General features: G+C 38.6%; 3 non-coding genes across 3 annotated transcripts; 1 reads left to right on the top strand and 2 right to left on the bottom strand.

The window, feature by feature from the left end:
* Nucleotides 1-9,004: 9,004 nt before the first annotated feature.
* On the bottom strand, nucleotides 9,005-9,077 carry Trnak-cuu (transfer RNA lysine (anticodon CUU)). Its single transcript has one exon. It is a non-coding gene; the product is annotated as a tRNA-Lys (tRNA).
* A 5,342-nt stretch (nucleotides 9,078-14,419) lies between these two features.
* Trnaq-uug (transfer RNA glutamine (anticodon UUG)) lies at nucleotides 14,420-14,491 on the top strand. Its single transcript has one exon. It is a non-coding gene; the product is annotated as a tRNA-Gln (tRNA).
* Nucleotides 14,492-15,257: 766 nt separating this feature from the next.
* Trnaq-cug (transfer RNA glutamine (anticodon CUG)) lies at nucleotides 15,258-15,329 on the bottom strand. Its single transcript has one exon. It is a non-coding gene; the product is annotated as a tRNA-Gln (tRNA).
* Between the last annotated feature and the right edge of the window lie 1,482 nt (nucleotides 15,330-16,811).

Here is a 16,811-nt window from a genome sequence, read left to right as displayed (position 1 = left end):
CTTCCTCTATCATTTCACTATGTACCGTAGTATATGTACCAATGTATTGTCGGATATCTTGAGAAAAAATAAACCAGTTGTTGTTGTTAATTATGTGATGTACCAGGGTATTGTTGTGCGGAATGGCCCGTTTTGGTGAGTCCGATCCCTTAACGGGGGATTTTTTCATTTTTTTTTTTAAATTATTGGGTACCGTAGCCTAATTATCATTGCCGTTTTAGGGTTAGGGGTTAGAGGTTAGGAACTCACCAAATCAGACTCACCGAATCAGACTCACCGAATCGGACTCACCGAATAGTAGCAAACCCATTGTTGTGATACTTTTGGAAAAAATAAACCAGTTATCGATTGATCGTAAAGGCAAAAAAACTGAAGACATTACTTCACTAAGCTACACAAACATCGCTCTTTTCATAAGTAACATTCATGCCACTAACCTATCATACCCTAAAAACTTTGGTCAATTTGAATGTTTGCATCAAACAATGAAAGCTTTGATTTAACATTGAAATGAAACAATGTTGAATAGCCAAGTCACTGAAAAGTGAAAACTGAAATGAAACCTTTTCCAAAGTTTGCATCATGACCAATATTGCCAGGTGTTTTAGTCACAAATGACTAAACAAGCCCAAAGCATGACAAATTCACGCAAAATATAATCAAAATTAAAAAAAAAAATGGTGAAAGTAGAACAAAACCAACCGAAAGAAAAAGCGATTAGAAAAATGTCCCACGACTCCAAAACAAAACAATCCTGATTCGTAGAAAAAACTGCAGAACAGGCAACTCCGATCATGATCGTGTAATTGGGCAGGCACTTTCGAGTTTCGACATGACAATTAGGGTTGCCAGATTGGGCGCTTTTACGCCCAATTGGGCTACTTTTGATTTCTCCAGGCGCCAAAAATTCGCGTTGGGCGCGCTTTTTTGGTTGGCGCCCAATTGGGCTACTTTTTTTTAAAACTATAAAATAACTTTTTATGTAAAAATTGTATTATGTTTAAGATTTTTACCTAATTTTTAGTTATTTCACTGAGAGCAGCGTTTTTGGAGACCTCGGCCAGGCAAGGTTACCAATTTGGTAGAAAGATGTCAATTTTCAAAAATGTGCATGTTTAGGGTTTAATATCTGGCAATCCTGGCAACTTAGTGATCCAGGTTTTTATGAAAATGCAGGTGGATATCCAGTTCAGGGTTGTCAGATTGGAATAATTGATTCCAGATCTGGAATCAAAACGAACTGTCTAGTAGAGAAAAAAAATGTCTGGAATCTGGAATAATTTTTAGAAGCAAATTGGGATTATTTAGACAAGTCTAGATTGTTTCGGTAATTGTATTTTTTTCATTGCATTTAGTAGCTGCAACGCGTGCGCGTAACTTTCTGCCCTAGTTCCGTCTCTTTCTTTGAAACTTTGTTGCTGAATTGCACGCTCTCTGGCGCGAAAGCCTGTCTGTGAGAAGTGTGGCGCAACCTAGTTAGCTGACAAGACCTTCCGAACACTGGGTTATATTTCCATGTATGTTAAGTTTACTTTTAATCTGTTATGTTTTTAGGTTGTTACAGAATACAGTACCGTAGTTATTGTTAAGTACCGGTACGGTATTTATTGATTTTCATATTTTGTTGCATCGAAGAAGTTAGATAAGAAGTTCAAAAATCCAAGCGTATGTGAAGTTTATTGTAGGAAGAATATGGCTCTACGCAGTGGCGTATCCTGGTGGGTTGAGCAAGGGATTGAAGGGAAGCAATAAAACTCATGGGGGGTAAGAACGTTTCGAAGACACGCGTATTCTAGGGGGTCCGAGGGCATGCCCCCTGGAAAATTTTTGCAAAATTACACTCAAATAATGGATTATATTGCTTTCTGGAAACACTTTTAGGGTAGGCTAATATTTGTATGTACGGTATGATATTTTTTAGCAGATGTACAGCGATTAACTTATCAAAGGTAGCTCTTACACAAACAGGCAAAAACTGGGCAAGGCTTCTCAGCAGGAGGCAACCCTACGACTACGTACATTTTTCAAGAATTCTAATGATATAAAGAAAAAAACAGTTGCTCTTTCACTTGCTGTGTTCATTTGTTAGCATACATCGTTTACACTGCCGACCATTTGACAAACTTTTTCAACAAGCACGCAGGCACAGATATAAAATTGGGGTGAACAAAGGCTACAAAACTTGATAAAAAATGTGCTGGCATCATCTTATCATAGGGATATTTTCGTTTCAACATGAAGATTCTCACCACTAGGGGAAGGGAAGGTAATTTGATACGGAAGGTAATTTGATACACCCCCCTTACAGAAATATACAAAAAAAATTGATTGAAAATACTGCCACCAAGTGAAAAATCAGTGAAAATAATGCCAACAAAAATGATGCCATGCAGCTAGTTTGTGTTTTTGCGGCATAAAATGGCTGAGGTGTGTTTTTTGAATATTTTTGTAAATTTTTTACCTGTTGATTATTTTCGTCTAAAAAATTGAAGAAAGGCTCCAGAGATACGGAACTAAATTCATCTTATAGTTCATTAATAAGCCTTCAAGGGCATGTAATGTCTTTTTTGCAATGTGCATCTAAGAACACACCCATTAGGATTTTTGTAATTTTTTGAAAAAAGGTAAATTGATACATGCGCAGAAGGTAAATTGATACAGTGTATCAAATTACCTTCCTTGACTGTAACACATGTTGTCATTAGTCTGGTTTATCAAATAGTTTGTTTTGTCTAAACTAATATGATACTGTGGAGAACAGCAACTATGCATGGAAGTGGCTATTTTTACACACTTGTTGCAATGGTTACAATCAGGTTTTGCCACAGTTAGGATTAAAGTTAGGAAGAGGTAAGGTAAGGGTTGGAGTTAGGAATAAGGTTAGGGTTTTGATCTTTGCCCAGGACTAAAAAAATTTCCAAATTACAAGTTTTTGTATTGAACAGATTTAAACTTTTTTCAAATTAAGGCAGAGTAAATATAGCCACAGCCAGTATGTATACTCCCTTTCATAGTTAGGTGAAAAATTTAACACACAGGCTACTATCAAAGTGACATCATGTAATATTGACTTTTAGTTTTAAATTGTAGACTACATAGGAACAAATCTGTTGAGAGTACATCAAGAATTAATTAACTTACTCTTTTTTTATAACAGTATTTCAGTGATTGAATGTACCTGTGATAATAATTTATTCTACATCTTATCATTGAAAATACCATGCCTTCCAATTACAAAAGGAAAACAAATCGATGCAGTCGATCTCCCTTAGACATACTTGAACGCGCTGCAAAACAAGTTACTGAAGAGGGGTTGTCATATCGGAAAGCTGCATGCGATTTTGGAGTTGACAAGATGACACTACTTCGATACATCAAAAGGCAACAGTCAAACCCTAATAGTGCAGTTGGATACCGCTCAACAAGTCTTTCGAAACGAGTTATTCCAGAAAGTATGGAAAAAGAACTGGCTGCACATATCACTCATTTGGCAGATATGTATTTTGGCTTATCATTGGTGAAATGCAAACAACTGGCATATGAATTTGCAATGCAAAATAACCTAACGCTTCCAGATTGTTGGCACAAGGACAAAAAAGCTGGAAAACAATGGTGGATGGGTTTCAAGAAGCGACACAGTTTATCTATTAGATGTCCTGAAGCCACATCACTCGGCCGAGCAACAGCATTCAATAAGCAAACAGTAAAAGAATATTTCAGTAATTTATCTTGTGTGCTAGATAAATTTAAATTTACACCTGACCGAGTGTTTAATCTTGATGAAACCGGTGTAACTACTGTGCAAAACCCTAAGAAAATTGTCACTGCTTCTGGAGTAAAAAGTGTTGGTGCCATAACGTCTGGAGAGCGTGGAGAACTGGTCACAGCTGTTTACACGATTTGTGCTGCTGGATATGCTTTAGCTCCAATGTTGATTTTCCCCAGAGTTCGATATCGAGAGCACTTTATACGTGGAGCTCCACTTGGAACTGTGGGAAAATCAAACAAATCAGGTTGGATCAATGAGGATATTTTTATTGATTATCTTGACCATGTTGCAAATCTAACCTGCTGTTCTCCAAGCCACAAGATATTGATCATATTGGACAATCATGAAACACATATTTCACTTGCAGCTATCAATAAGGCCAGAGATCTTGGTATTGTTTTGCTCACAATTCCTCCACACACGTCGCACAAACTGCAGCCGTTAGATAAAACTGTGTTTGGTCCATTCAAATCTTGCTACAACAAAGCAATGGACAACTGGATGAGGTCCAATCCTGGAAAGACAATTTCTATTTATGACATTCCAGGACTAGTTAATGAAGCCCATTTAGCTGCAATGGTGCCAAGGAATATCTTGTCTGGATTTAGTGCGACTGGAAACTTTCCCTACAATCCAGATATTTTCACAGAGGCTGACTTTGCATCTTCATCGGTAACCGATAGAGATTTTACTCCCGAGGCTGGCAGCATTCCAGAAATCACACAATTGGTGCAAAATGAATTGGATAGTGACAAGACCAACAGTTTACAAACTCCTGTTTTTTATGGTGCTGCAAATGCAACTGATGATGGTGAGGGCTTTCGTACAAATGAATCATTATCTTCAGAAGTACCAGATATTTCAGCTTATGTTTCTCCTTCTGATGTCTTACCTATTCCAAAAGCAGCACCCAGAAAGCAAATGAACCGAAGAAGAAGAAAAACCAGGGTTTACACAGACACTCCTATTCGAGATGAAGTTGAGAAAAGGGCGATGGAAAAGACGGCAAAAAACACAAAACAAAGCTCTAAAAGAAATTTATTTGGCAAGAGTAAAAATTCAGTCCAAGTTGAAAGCACGTCTTCAGATGAACTTCATGTCCCATATGATGATAGCGATGCCTCCTACAAGGAAATTATTAAAGCAAATTGTGGTGACTTTGTAATTGTGTTAGTCTTTGGAAAGTCAAGATCCTTAAAATACATAGCCCGAGTCGATGATTTTGATGGTGAAGAATACGATGGGGTGTTTTTGCAAAAAGTGAATAGGAAAGTGAATGAAGATGATGTTGATGGACCAATTTTCATCATTAATGAGAATGATGCTGCCTCATTTGCACCGGAGGACATTGTATTAAAATTGCCAGCGCCAGTTACAGTTGGCGGTTCTGCAAGGAGATGCAACCAACTGCGGTTTCCTTTTAACTTTGAGAAATTCAATTTGGCCTAAGGAAATCTGTTTGTGATTAGAACTTTTATTGCTGTGTTGTAGGCTGAAAGATGTGTTGTGTATTTGTGTGTGATGCATTAGCTCATTCTCTTATTTAGACGTGGCCGGTCGTTTGGTCGACAGTAATTTGGTCGACAGACATTTGGTCCACAGAACGTTTGGTCAACAGGACGTTAGGTCCACAGGACATTTGGTTGACTGGACATTTGGTCGACAGAACGATTCATTTTAGGGTTAGAGTTAACTAACCCTAACCCAAATGTCCTGTCGACCAAATGTCTTGTCGACCAAATGTCTTGTCAACCAAATGTCCTGTCGACCAAATATCCTGTCGACCAAATGTCTGTCGACCAAACGTCTGTCGACCAAACGCCCTGTCGACCAAATATCTGTCGACCAAATGACCGGGTACCTAATTAGATGGCGTGAAATAGATTGTAATTTTTTGTAAATATGATGGTTTGATATTGCTTTGTTTCTTTTTCGGTGTTAAGTAGTTTATATATGTCATTCCAACCTGTCTATAGCATGTTTGTGTTGGTGGAATTTGTTAGATTTTGACTACAACATTAATAATGCTTAAACTATCATTTAGTGCTTTGCTGTCAAAAAGGTTTTCTGCATTATATTTTCTGTATCAAATTACCTTCCGGGTGTATCAATTTACCTTCCATGGAAGGTAAATTGATACACTTGAGTGACGTTTTTAAAATTTGAATTAAAAAAATATTAAAAGACATACAAATGTAATTTTTTTTTTAAAAAGTGTGCAAAGGATTAGAGTTTCACATTAGCCTAAAACCGATAGTCAGTGTCACGTGATTTTCATGTGACAGGGAAAAATGTTAAAATCGTATCAAATTACCTTCCTTTCCCCTACTTATTGTAAGTTATACCATATTTACAACATACACTGCATATGTAATGGTATTTTGTTTTAGACTTAAAATGAAATGTCTAGAATAAATTTAGAATAATTTAGAATCAAACTGACATGCAATCTGGAAGGGAAGGCTACAACTAATCTGACAACCCTGATCCAGTTCAGTTTGTTTTTATTTCTAACCATCACAACGAAAAACAATAAACGTCAAACATATGCAGGGGTCTAAAAAAAGGTAGAAGCGACAAAACACGGACGCTATAACGTGCATGATGCCAAAGCAGGACAAACAGTTATGGCATGGTCGCAACACCTTAATAAAGTTTTTACAAATGTAGAAAGATGAGAGAAAAAAGGCTAGTGAAGTTTTTTTTTAACAATTTATATGAGTAAAAAAAAAACAAGACAAAAAGATACTTTCTACGTTGATCGACCTTGGTGGGTTATCAAAACTGTTGATGGTCTTGAGGGGAACACTTTTGAAGCGTTAGCTCAGTGGTCGGGAACCTTTTTAAGTAAGAGAGCCATGGCATTAAAGCTGCATTTTTGGAAATACATTTTCGTGAGAGCCGTAGGTCATACTGCAATGCCTTAACACTTAATACAATTAACACGTGGTGGCACTGGTGAAGTTTTGAAAGTAGGAAACGTGTCTTGGCAAGAGGAGAAAAACAGCGGGGGGGGGGGGTTTCCCCACCAGAAAAAAATGAAAAATTACAATTAATTTGGTGCATTCTGAGCGCATTTTCAGCTCTAAATTGTAATGAAAAGTTAAGATAAAACTTTTGCGGTTTGCACTTTAGAAGATTTTTTTTTGCGAGCCAGATGCCGTCTTCAAAAGAGCCATAGGTTTCCCACCCCTGCGTTAGCTCATCACGAAAAGAAATTAAACCATTTTTTGTGTTTAGGTACTTGTTTGTAGTTATTTCAACAAACAGTTGAGTGAATGCATATGGTTGCCAATCTGTCTGAAAGATGTAAAGAACTGGAAAAAACACTTATAATTTGGGACTGATGATCAAGCGCTCTGGAAGTATTTTGTATAATAGCCTATCTCTTTGCTTGGGCTACATTTTGGGCTCCATTTTAGAACCCCCAAAAAAATTGGGCTACTTTTTGCATAAGCTTGGGTTCTTTTTTATATTAACCTCTGGCAACCCTAATAACAATTCCTTGTAAGACACCGCCAATCAATCAGAACATAAGTTTAAGTGACTACTGTTGTGACCCCTCTAGCATTCAGCCAGCAGTGCCGGTCTTAGGGTATTTCGGGCCCTGTGCGGAATATGCTTTGCGGGCCCCAATGACAATGATCCAATTCAGTAACGTAGCTAGTTATTTTGAAAGGGGAGGAGGGTGGTTTGACGGTCGGAGGGCAAAGCCTGACGGTGTGATCACCGAAGGCGACACCCAGCAGCGGTGTGAGGTCTGGGGGGCCTCCTCCAGAAAATTTTGAAAAATTACTTTGAATTTGGAGCATTCTGAGAGCATGTTCAACAAAAATTTGGGTATGAATATTACTGTAAAATGGTGCTGTCCGGTGGCACAGCAAAAGGATGAGATCATGCTTTCTTTTTGGCATTGTTTCGGAAATAAAGCTATATGTCTCTATGTTGAGTCTGAATGCAACCTATTTCGTCCCCTGAAAAATTCGTAGGCCTACCCCGATTTTGTACCCTGAAATCATGTAACAAAATCAAATTTCGACCTATTTTGTCCCCTAAAAGATCGAGAAAATTTTGAAATGTTTGCGGCAACTCCGATCAGCGACTTCGGCTTTGTTGTTTTTTTTCTCTCGATTTTTTCAGGGTACGAAATGTTCAGGGGACAAAATAGGTTGCACCCGTTGAGTCTCCATGTATTGTTGTTGCTAATTCCTTTGTTGAATTCACTTGTGAAATTTTTCCATTGGAAATGACAAAATTAGTGCATTTTCTGAGTAAATTGCGGGCCCCCTAAGTTGCGGGCCCTGTGCGATCGCACGGTTTGCACACCCCAAAGACCGGCACTGCAGCCAGAGAGTTGATCCTGCTTTGAACTTTTTTGGTAATTACAGAAGAAAAAAAGTGTTATGACAGCGGTGGAAATCAAACCCACGTCATCGAAATGGATTTGTTAGCCTTTACCCACCAGACCACGCTGGCTTCTGCCGAACGTTCATTGATTTTTCTTTTTATCGGAAACGTTTGTATATTTTCTCTGTTCCTGTAACTTCTGATTGATACGCTGTTGCTTACCGGGCTAAATGGATTGTAGGCCTACGGTACGGTAAGTCATTTCCCTGGGCAAGTGTTCAGTGCTTGTAAAAAAAAAGTTTGTTTCGAACAGCTCTCATTTTTGATTCACACATAGAAAAAGATGATAAAAAATTGGTTTCGTCTGTGTTGACAAGGCTACGACACGCCGCTTATCCACAAGCTCTGTCTCAGCTACTGAGTAACGTTGAAGCCCTTTGCATCGTTGGAGTAATTTCAACATGGAAATTCCTGCTTCATACCGGCAGCCTGGCTAAGTTCCTGATCGAGCAGGTCTTGGCGCCGTATAGCTGCCGGCTTCAATAGCCGTCCACCAATTCAAGCCTCAAGCAGCTGGATTACAAAAGCATGCCACAACGCCCGCGACAGACAAGAAGCAAAAATGCAGTTTTCTGGTTTTATCTAAACACTCCGCCCACTTTGTGACGCCATTTTATCTCATTTTATTATTTCGAGAAAGTATACAGAACTATGAGCTACAACAAAGCCTGAAATTTATTTCAATATAAGGCTTTAGATTTCAAAAAATCTTTAAAAAGTCTAAAAAAGCTGATATAGACGAGCAAGCTTGACTTTTAGTTAGTAACAAAACTGCAATGATACCAACATACGCTAGGCTATAGTGCTTCGCTTGACGATAAAAATTCTTGCCCAACGTGGAGCTCGAACCCACGACCGTTGGATTAAGAGTCCAACGCTCTACCGACTGAGCTGACCAGGCACAATTGAACACTCAATATGAACACTTTATACAATCGTTAATCATGTTCATTATCATCATCATCTTCACCCCGGGACTTTGACTCCCGATCTTCACCAAGGCAATCATCATGTGATATCTGACTATCTCAACATCTATGTTTGACTGTTTTATTGCTTCCACGAATCTCGATCTTCCACTGTCTTCTTGGTTCTTCCAATATAATCGACCAGTTAAGCAATTGCTTATTTCAATATCATTATTATTCGGCTATCATTAGCCTATACGAATTTACGATCATTTCTCATTCGGCTACAAATTTCTTTACGTTATTGCCTTGAAAGCTAAAACCTCAATTGCTATAGAAATATATTTTCTGTTACATCTAGCCTACTGACTATACTGATCCCTGTTACCTTAGCCATTGAGGTTTTAGCAAATTTAGCTTTCTAGATATGGAACAGGGGTGTTGTGTCTGCCTAGCCTGCTTTACACAACTTGATAGTTCAGATTTAACATAGCACTTGTATTTGCGTGGCGGAACAAAGAATCCAAACAGCGAGACACGAGTCATTTATATACTAGCACGTTACGGGTTTCCAATACAGATTATGTAAATACACAGACACTACATCTCTTTCCTTTTCAGAATCAAACACTATTTCGAAATGTAGTCAACAGATCAAGAATTAAACATAACAGTTCTGGCTAAACACAACACAGTAAATTACATAACAAAGTCTTTAAACCGTTGCGGTGGTTTGATGTTGCGGTGCGGCCTGGTTAGAATAACAGCGTCAGTAAGGTTATCAGGCGAAACATTTTGTTCAGGTATTACATCAGTTGAGTCAGAGAAAGCCTCAGTCGAGACATTATGTCTCGAAGACACATCAGTGGTTGGGTCATTGTTTGAATCATGAAATTTCTTAACATGGGTTACGTTTCTTTTATACTTTGCGTCATCATTTTCAACAATCACACAATTACCATGTTTCTCTGTGACAATAAACGGATCTTTACGAAAGGTAGTAGAAAGTTTATCACGGCCATGTTGTTTCAATAGTACAGTGTCACCAGGTTTAATATCAGCTTGAACTGCACCACGTCTAAGATCAGCATATAACTTTCCCTTTTCCTTCATTTCTGAATCTCTGTCACGAACAGATTTAGAATCATGGTCATAAGAACGATCAATGCATGGTAACTTAGTACGCAATTTTCGTTTGAACAACAATTCGGCTGGACTAACTCCAGTCGTTGAGTGTGGTGTAGAGCGATACATAAGTAAATACGAATACAATTCATTTTTCCAGTTTTTTTCTTCAGCTTGTGCAATTTTAATGCGTTTAAGCAATGAGCGATTTTGAATTTCAACTTCTCCGTTGGCTTGAGGCCACAATGGAGTCACTCTACGATGCAATATTCCACATTCGCTCAAAAATGAATGAAATTCGTTGCTAATAAATTGCGGACCATTATCAGAAGTTATTGAACAAGGTAAACCATGCGTTGCAAACATTTTCTTTAAACTTCCAATCACTTTTTCACTAGTAACTGTTTTCATAACATCAATTTCAAAGTAACGACTAAAATAATCGATCACAACAAAAACATAATCACCAGAAGGCAGAGGTCCCATTAAATCAATAGCAAGATCTTGCCAGGGTCCTTCCGGCAATTCGGTACGTTTCATGGGTTCAGGGGATACAGGTTTTGAAACAAGTTGACACCCAAAACAATTTTTACAAAAACGATCGGCATCTTTGTCTATGCCAGGCCACCATACTTTAGTACGAAGACGTCTTTTCAATGCAACGATACCAGGATGGCCCTCGTGAGCTAACGTAAGAACATGTTGTCTCAATGTTTTTGGAATCACAATACGTGTACCGCGTAATAGAAGACGGCCAATGACAGCTAATTCACTTCGAACTGTTAGATAAGATTTACATTCAAGTTCACACCAGTCGTTCGAAAGAATGCAATCCATGACATTGCGCAACTCAAAATCAGCGTTTGTTGCACGCTCGATGTCACGTGTGCTCATGGCAATAGGCGTCGCTTCTTTTGCTACAAATTTCACATACTCATGCGTGTCATCAACGTGTTTGCACAGCGCTTTTGAAGAAAATAAGCGAGATAAGCAATCGGCAATGTTTTGCCTCCCTGGGATATACTTCACTTCATACTGATAAGGCATTAATCTTAAAATCCAGCGTTCCATTCTAGCATTCGGCTTGGAGCGGGGAGTGAAAATGAATTTTAACGGTTTATGATCTGTTAATAAATCAAAACTGCTCCCATACAAATAAACGTGAAATCTTTCGCATGCCCACACAATAGCTAAAGCTTCTTTTTCAGTTTGCGAATATTTACGTTCAATTTCGTTTAAAGTACGGCTAGCATAACTAATAACATAATTTTTTCCATTTTGGTTTTGCACCAGCACTCCAGCTAAACCATAAGGACTAGCATCAGCAATTACTTGAGTTTTAGCATGTTTGTCATAATAACCCAAAGTTACACAATTGCACAATAAAGATTTTAGCTTTTCAAAAGATTGCTGTTGAGCTTTACCCCAATGAAAATCAACACTTTTACGAGTTAACATACGAAGCGGTTCCGACACCGTGGCTAAATCAGGTATAAATCTAGCATTATAATTCACCAGTCCTAAAAAACTTCTTACTTCAGCGGCGTTTTCTGGTGCTCTTGCTTCCTTAACAGCTTCAACTTTTGCCTCTTCCGGGTCAATTCCTTTAGACGACAGCACATGTCCCATAAATACAAGTTTGTCTTTGTTGAATTCGCACTTTTCTTTGTTCAGCGTGAACCCACTATCTCGAATTCTTTCAAGTACCTTCTCGAGTCTTCGGTCATGCTCCTCTTGAGTCGACCCGTACACGATAATGTCATCAAGAATATTCTTGACTCCTGTACAACCTTGTAGCGTTTGTTGCATTACTCGTTGGTACATCTCCGGAGCACAACTAACTCCAAACATCAGTCTCTTGTATCGATATAATCCTTCATGCGTCACAAATGTAGTAATATTTCTAGAACTAGGTTGTAATTCAATTTGGTGATACGCCCATTTGACATCTAGTTTAGTGAATACCTGGCTTTGGTTCATGTCATGCAGCACTTCTTCAATGGTAGGCATCGGGTGACGTTCTCTTCTGACAGCTTTGTTAGCTTGGCGCATATCGACACACAAACGAATGTCTCCATTTTGCTTGGGCACGATCATTGCAGGTGAAACCCAAGTTGACGGTTCTTCCACTTTTTCGATGATGTCAAGGTCTTCCAACTGTTTTAATTTTTCTGCTAACTTGTCCCGAAGGTTAAATGGTATTCGTCTTACAGGTTGACACACAGGCTTTACATTTTTATCAACAGGTATTGTTAATTGAAAGTCTTTTAATTTTCCCACACCATCGAAACATGACTGATATTTATTCAAAAACGAAGGACTTTTAGTTACAGCATTTAGTTCAGAATCAAATTTAATTATTTGTAACTCTGTGGCTGTTTTCAATCCTAGCAGCGGTTGCCCTTTTCCTTCGATCACTACAAATTCGACATTTTTCAGTGCTTTTTTTGTTGTTTCAACGTCTGCAGTGAAAATTCCTGCTATTTTCAAAGGTGCATCACTTCCATAAGCGTAGATTGTTTTGTCAGAAAGATGGCTTTTGCACTTGATGCGCTGTTTTTTCAAATCTTCCCACAGTGCACGATCAATTACATTACATGTAGCTCCCGAATCGATAATCATTGAAATATTGATTCCACCAACATTTACCGAAACTTTTCCAGTATTGTAACTACATACATTAAAGATATAGTCCAACTCACCATCAGCATTTCGTTTTACTTGTCTGATGTTATTTTTTCGGTTCGTCCTGTTGCTTCCATTCGTCGGGTTCTTTTCCACGTGGCTGGTTCCAACAGATTTTGTTCTGCAGCAGCTTGCAAAATGACCCATTTTATTGCATTTTCTACATTCTTTTCCTTGCGCTGGACAATTCCTGTCGCTGCTTTTGTGACCTTCCCTTCCGCATCGGTAACATCGGAATCGAGATTGATAGCTTTTCTTAGCTGATTTAAACGTCGAGATTTTGTTGACTTCCTGACTGTATGATCTTGATTGAATTTCTGACACTTCGAATGCCAAGGCCAATTCTCTTAACGTTTTTAGATTCAAGTCACTTCCTTTTTCTAAGAGTCGGCGTCGTAACGCGTCCGATCTACATTTTTCCACGACTTGATCACGAATTTGATCATCCATGTCTTCAAAACTGCACGTTTCTGCTTTTTGTTTTAATCGAGTGATAAATTGTTCTACACTTTCTTCCTCTTTTTGAAATAGAGATCTAAATACATGGCGTTCAAACGGGACATTGTTTAACGGCGTAAAATAATTAGTTAATGCTTGAACAGCAGCTTCATAGTTGTTCAATTCCCCTTCAAAGGTAAAGAAAATGTCCTGCACTGCCATTCCAGCACAATGCAGCAGCAGAGCTCGCTTTCTAGAAGCATTCGTGACATTTTTTCCTTCAGCATACAACTCAAAAGCTCGCTTCCATCTGGTCCATCGCGTGCTTGCTCCAGGACTTTCACAGTCAAAAGGTTGTAAATCAAACGTAGGTATCTCCATTCTTTTCTGAGTATTATCCTACTATCCTCGTCGCCAGAATTGTTGTGTCTGCCTAGCCTGCTTTACACAACTTGATAGTTCAGATTTAACATAGCACTTGTATTTGCGTGGCGGAACAAAGAATCCAAACAGCGAGACACGAGTCATTTATATACTAGCACGTTACGGGTTTCCAATACAGATTATGTAAATACACAGACACTACAAGGGGTCGTTTCAGAACAAGACTAGGTCAGAAAGCGAGGCAGACTCCGACTCAGCTCAACAGCAGCCTAGAGCAGTTAGCTATTAGGTATTGCCTTGAACATGATCAACTTTCACTGCCACATATTGATCTGCTTTTCATAAGATGACAGTAGGCTATGTCAATCAATCAATCAGTTTATTTATCTGTCACAAACACAAACATGAAAAGAATACAAAATATCCAATAATCTGTTGTGTGTCATATTATGAAGAGACTGCAAAAGACCAAGCGGTCATCTAGTCAGCAGCCACCTCAAGCTATGTTTAGCTTCAGATGGATTCGTGATTTAGGTTTCGGTGCGCAAATGGAAATATAAAGTCTGGTTGCAGTCTCCGACCTACTTAAAACTCTTGTCCGCTGGATTTCTCAAAATTTGTTGTATTTTAACTATATTGAAAACAAAGTGATAAACCAAGCGATCGAAAGTAATTTTTTGATGTGCCTACGTATAGACACGTCGGTCTCATGGTGTAACGGTTAGCACTCAGGACTTTGAATCCTGCGATCCGAGTTCAAATCTCGGTGAGACCTATTGCTTAATACACAATTATTCAATTTTAAAAATTTATTTTAAAATTTTTTTCATTAATAACAGGTAACGTACGAGGCAAACCACAAGTTAAAGAAAATAGAGAAGTCAATGTTGAAAAGACACAAGATTTGAAGATTGATGAAAATCAAATGAAAAGAATAAAATCACCATCTCAATAGACCCAGGCTACCTAGCCTAAAATATCTCGGTTGTTTGATTGGTTTAAATAAAATAGACGATTCATTGATGCAGTAAAACAAGAGTTGGGAAAATGTAAAAAGTTTTAAGATAAAACTGTCCAATGGGCAATTAGGCATAGGCTAGCCTATCCTGCTACAAACACTTCCGCATGGTAGTCGGGCTTCACACTAAAATGGGAGTCGCGTTTTTTTCTTCTTGTGAGTGTGGTATCAAGGTGACTTGGTAGGCCTAGATGAGAGAACCAAACATTGGCTGCTCTTTAGTAACCCTTCAGTGAAGTTTGAGATAAGTCAACATTCTGTAGGTGTAAAAAAAATAGTCTTCGCCACCAGGAGGTCAAACCAAAAAAGAAAAAATGCTATTGAAATGTAAAGAACACATAGGATGTGAAAATAAATGCTTTGTTTAGTAAGTAACGATCCATCAATTCGACATCTAAATCTTAATGTTTTTGATGCAAGACAATGTTTCGACTTGCCTTTCGTTACCGTCCTACTGTCAAAAAAATCAGTCGTTTTATAAAATGTCAATATACTGAGTTTTATAAATGTCAACAAATAAACAAGGTCTCACCGAGATTTGAACTCGGATTGCAGGATTCAGGGTCCTGAGTGCTAACCGTTACACCATGAGACCGTCGGGGTAGCCTATACAAGCAAGCTTGGAATTTAGTCTGAAACAAACATGCTATGAAAATTGAGTGGTTGGTTGGTTTTGAATCTTTATCCTCGGACTGACAATTAAAAAGCCTTGATTGGTTATTCCTGGTAGTTTCGGATACTTGTAGAGGCTCTTCGTTCTTGACACAGGGCCGGTTACCGAGATTGACAGAGTGAAGTTTTTCGATTGTTGAAGTTAGTGTTGTTGCCAGGAAATTATTACATTCACTAGGTGCCGCTGAATGGAGAGCAGTCCTGTCCTGCTATTTGTAACGTTGGCTACTACACTTTTTGAATTTCTTTTGTGTGTTGTAAAATTTAAGTTTTCCTTGTTACTGGCAAGTGTTGATTGTAGGCCTATTTTTACAACCAACAAAATTAAAGTTTAATTTTTCTCTTTCTTTTCTAGGTTTGGTAGCAGTGCATTTTTTGAGATCGGCTAGTGTTTGTTTTATCGATGGATATTTTAAACCTTTTGGTTTTGGTCATTTTTTTCCTTTTGTTGGTGCCTATAATTCGTGCGTTTACTTTATCGTTTTCTACATGTATTGTTGGTGCCAGAAATGAACATTGAATTGAAATGAACTGAATCTTTGTTTGTTGTTCATGCTGCAACATCCAGCTAGGTCAATAGCAATAGGCTACTCAATAGTAGCCGTCCATAGATAATCTAATTGTTGTTCTTTGCTTCGATACTCCTTCAGTTTGTCTTCAACAGGTGCTTTCACTGACGCCCTGTTAAAAGCCCAGTGGAAAAATTGTGATGTCGCCTTGTTTGTTTTCAGCTGGATCAAGGAAAACAGATGTTTTTAACCGAATCTGGTTAAAGGCTGCTGCACCATGAGACACGGAATTCTAATCAAAAACAATCCCCCTGATTAACATCTCATTAGCTGCTTTTGTACAGGGGTGGGGGCAAAGGATTATCCAGCGGGAGGAATTCCTTCTCCCTTCCGCATTTTCGTGCATTGTCAAGGTTGCCAGTTTCAATCTGACTAGTTTTGCGGATCATGGCTTGGGTTATGATTCGATAACCCTTGAAAATGTCAACCAATCACTAAATATGCCGACAAATTTAAGGAGTTGCCAAATGTGCGTGTTTTTTCAGCGAAACTGGGCTAGTTTAGCCCACAGGTCAAGTTTAACATATGTACGAAGATGATACATTTCTCGGCTGCGTGGCCGAATGGTAAACACTTGTGCGTGACGTTCAAAGGGATGTCGGTTCGACAGCGCTCCAGAGTATAGGGCTGCATTTCGTCAGAACACTTATTGACATGCCAAAATTATGATTGCAGTTGACTCGATGACTATATGCCCTTCTGCGCTTCCACTTGTCTGTTGTGTTTCATCTGTAATCGCTGTGTCGCGTAATATACTATGATTTGTTGTCGAAGTATGAAAGGTAATATTCTTCTACGCCCATGTCATCAGACTCATCACTGTCTACTGGTATGCG

Source organism: Aplidium turbinatum, chromosome 9, assembly GCF_918807975.1.
Source record: "Aplidium turbinatum chromosome 9, kaAplTurb1.1, whole genome shotgun sequence".
In the NCBI taxonomy this organism is placed as follows: domain Eukaryota; kingdom Metazoa; phylum Chordata; class Ascidiacea; order Aplousobranchia; family Polyclinidae; genus Aplidium; species Aplidium turbinatum.
The sequence above is the reverse complement of the archived record's forward strand: the minus strand, read 5'-3'. Positions and strand labels throughout refer to the sequence as shown.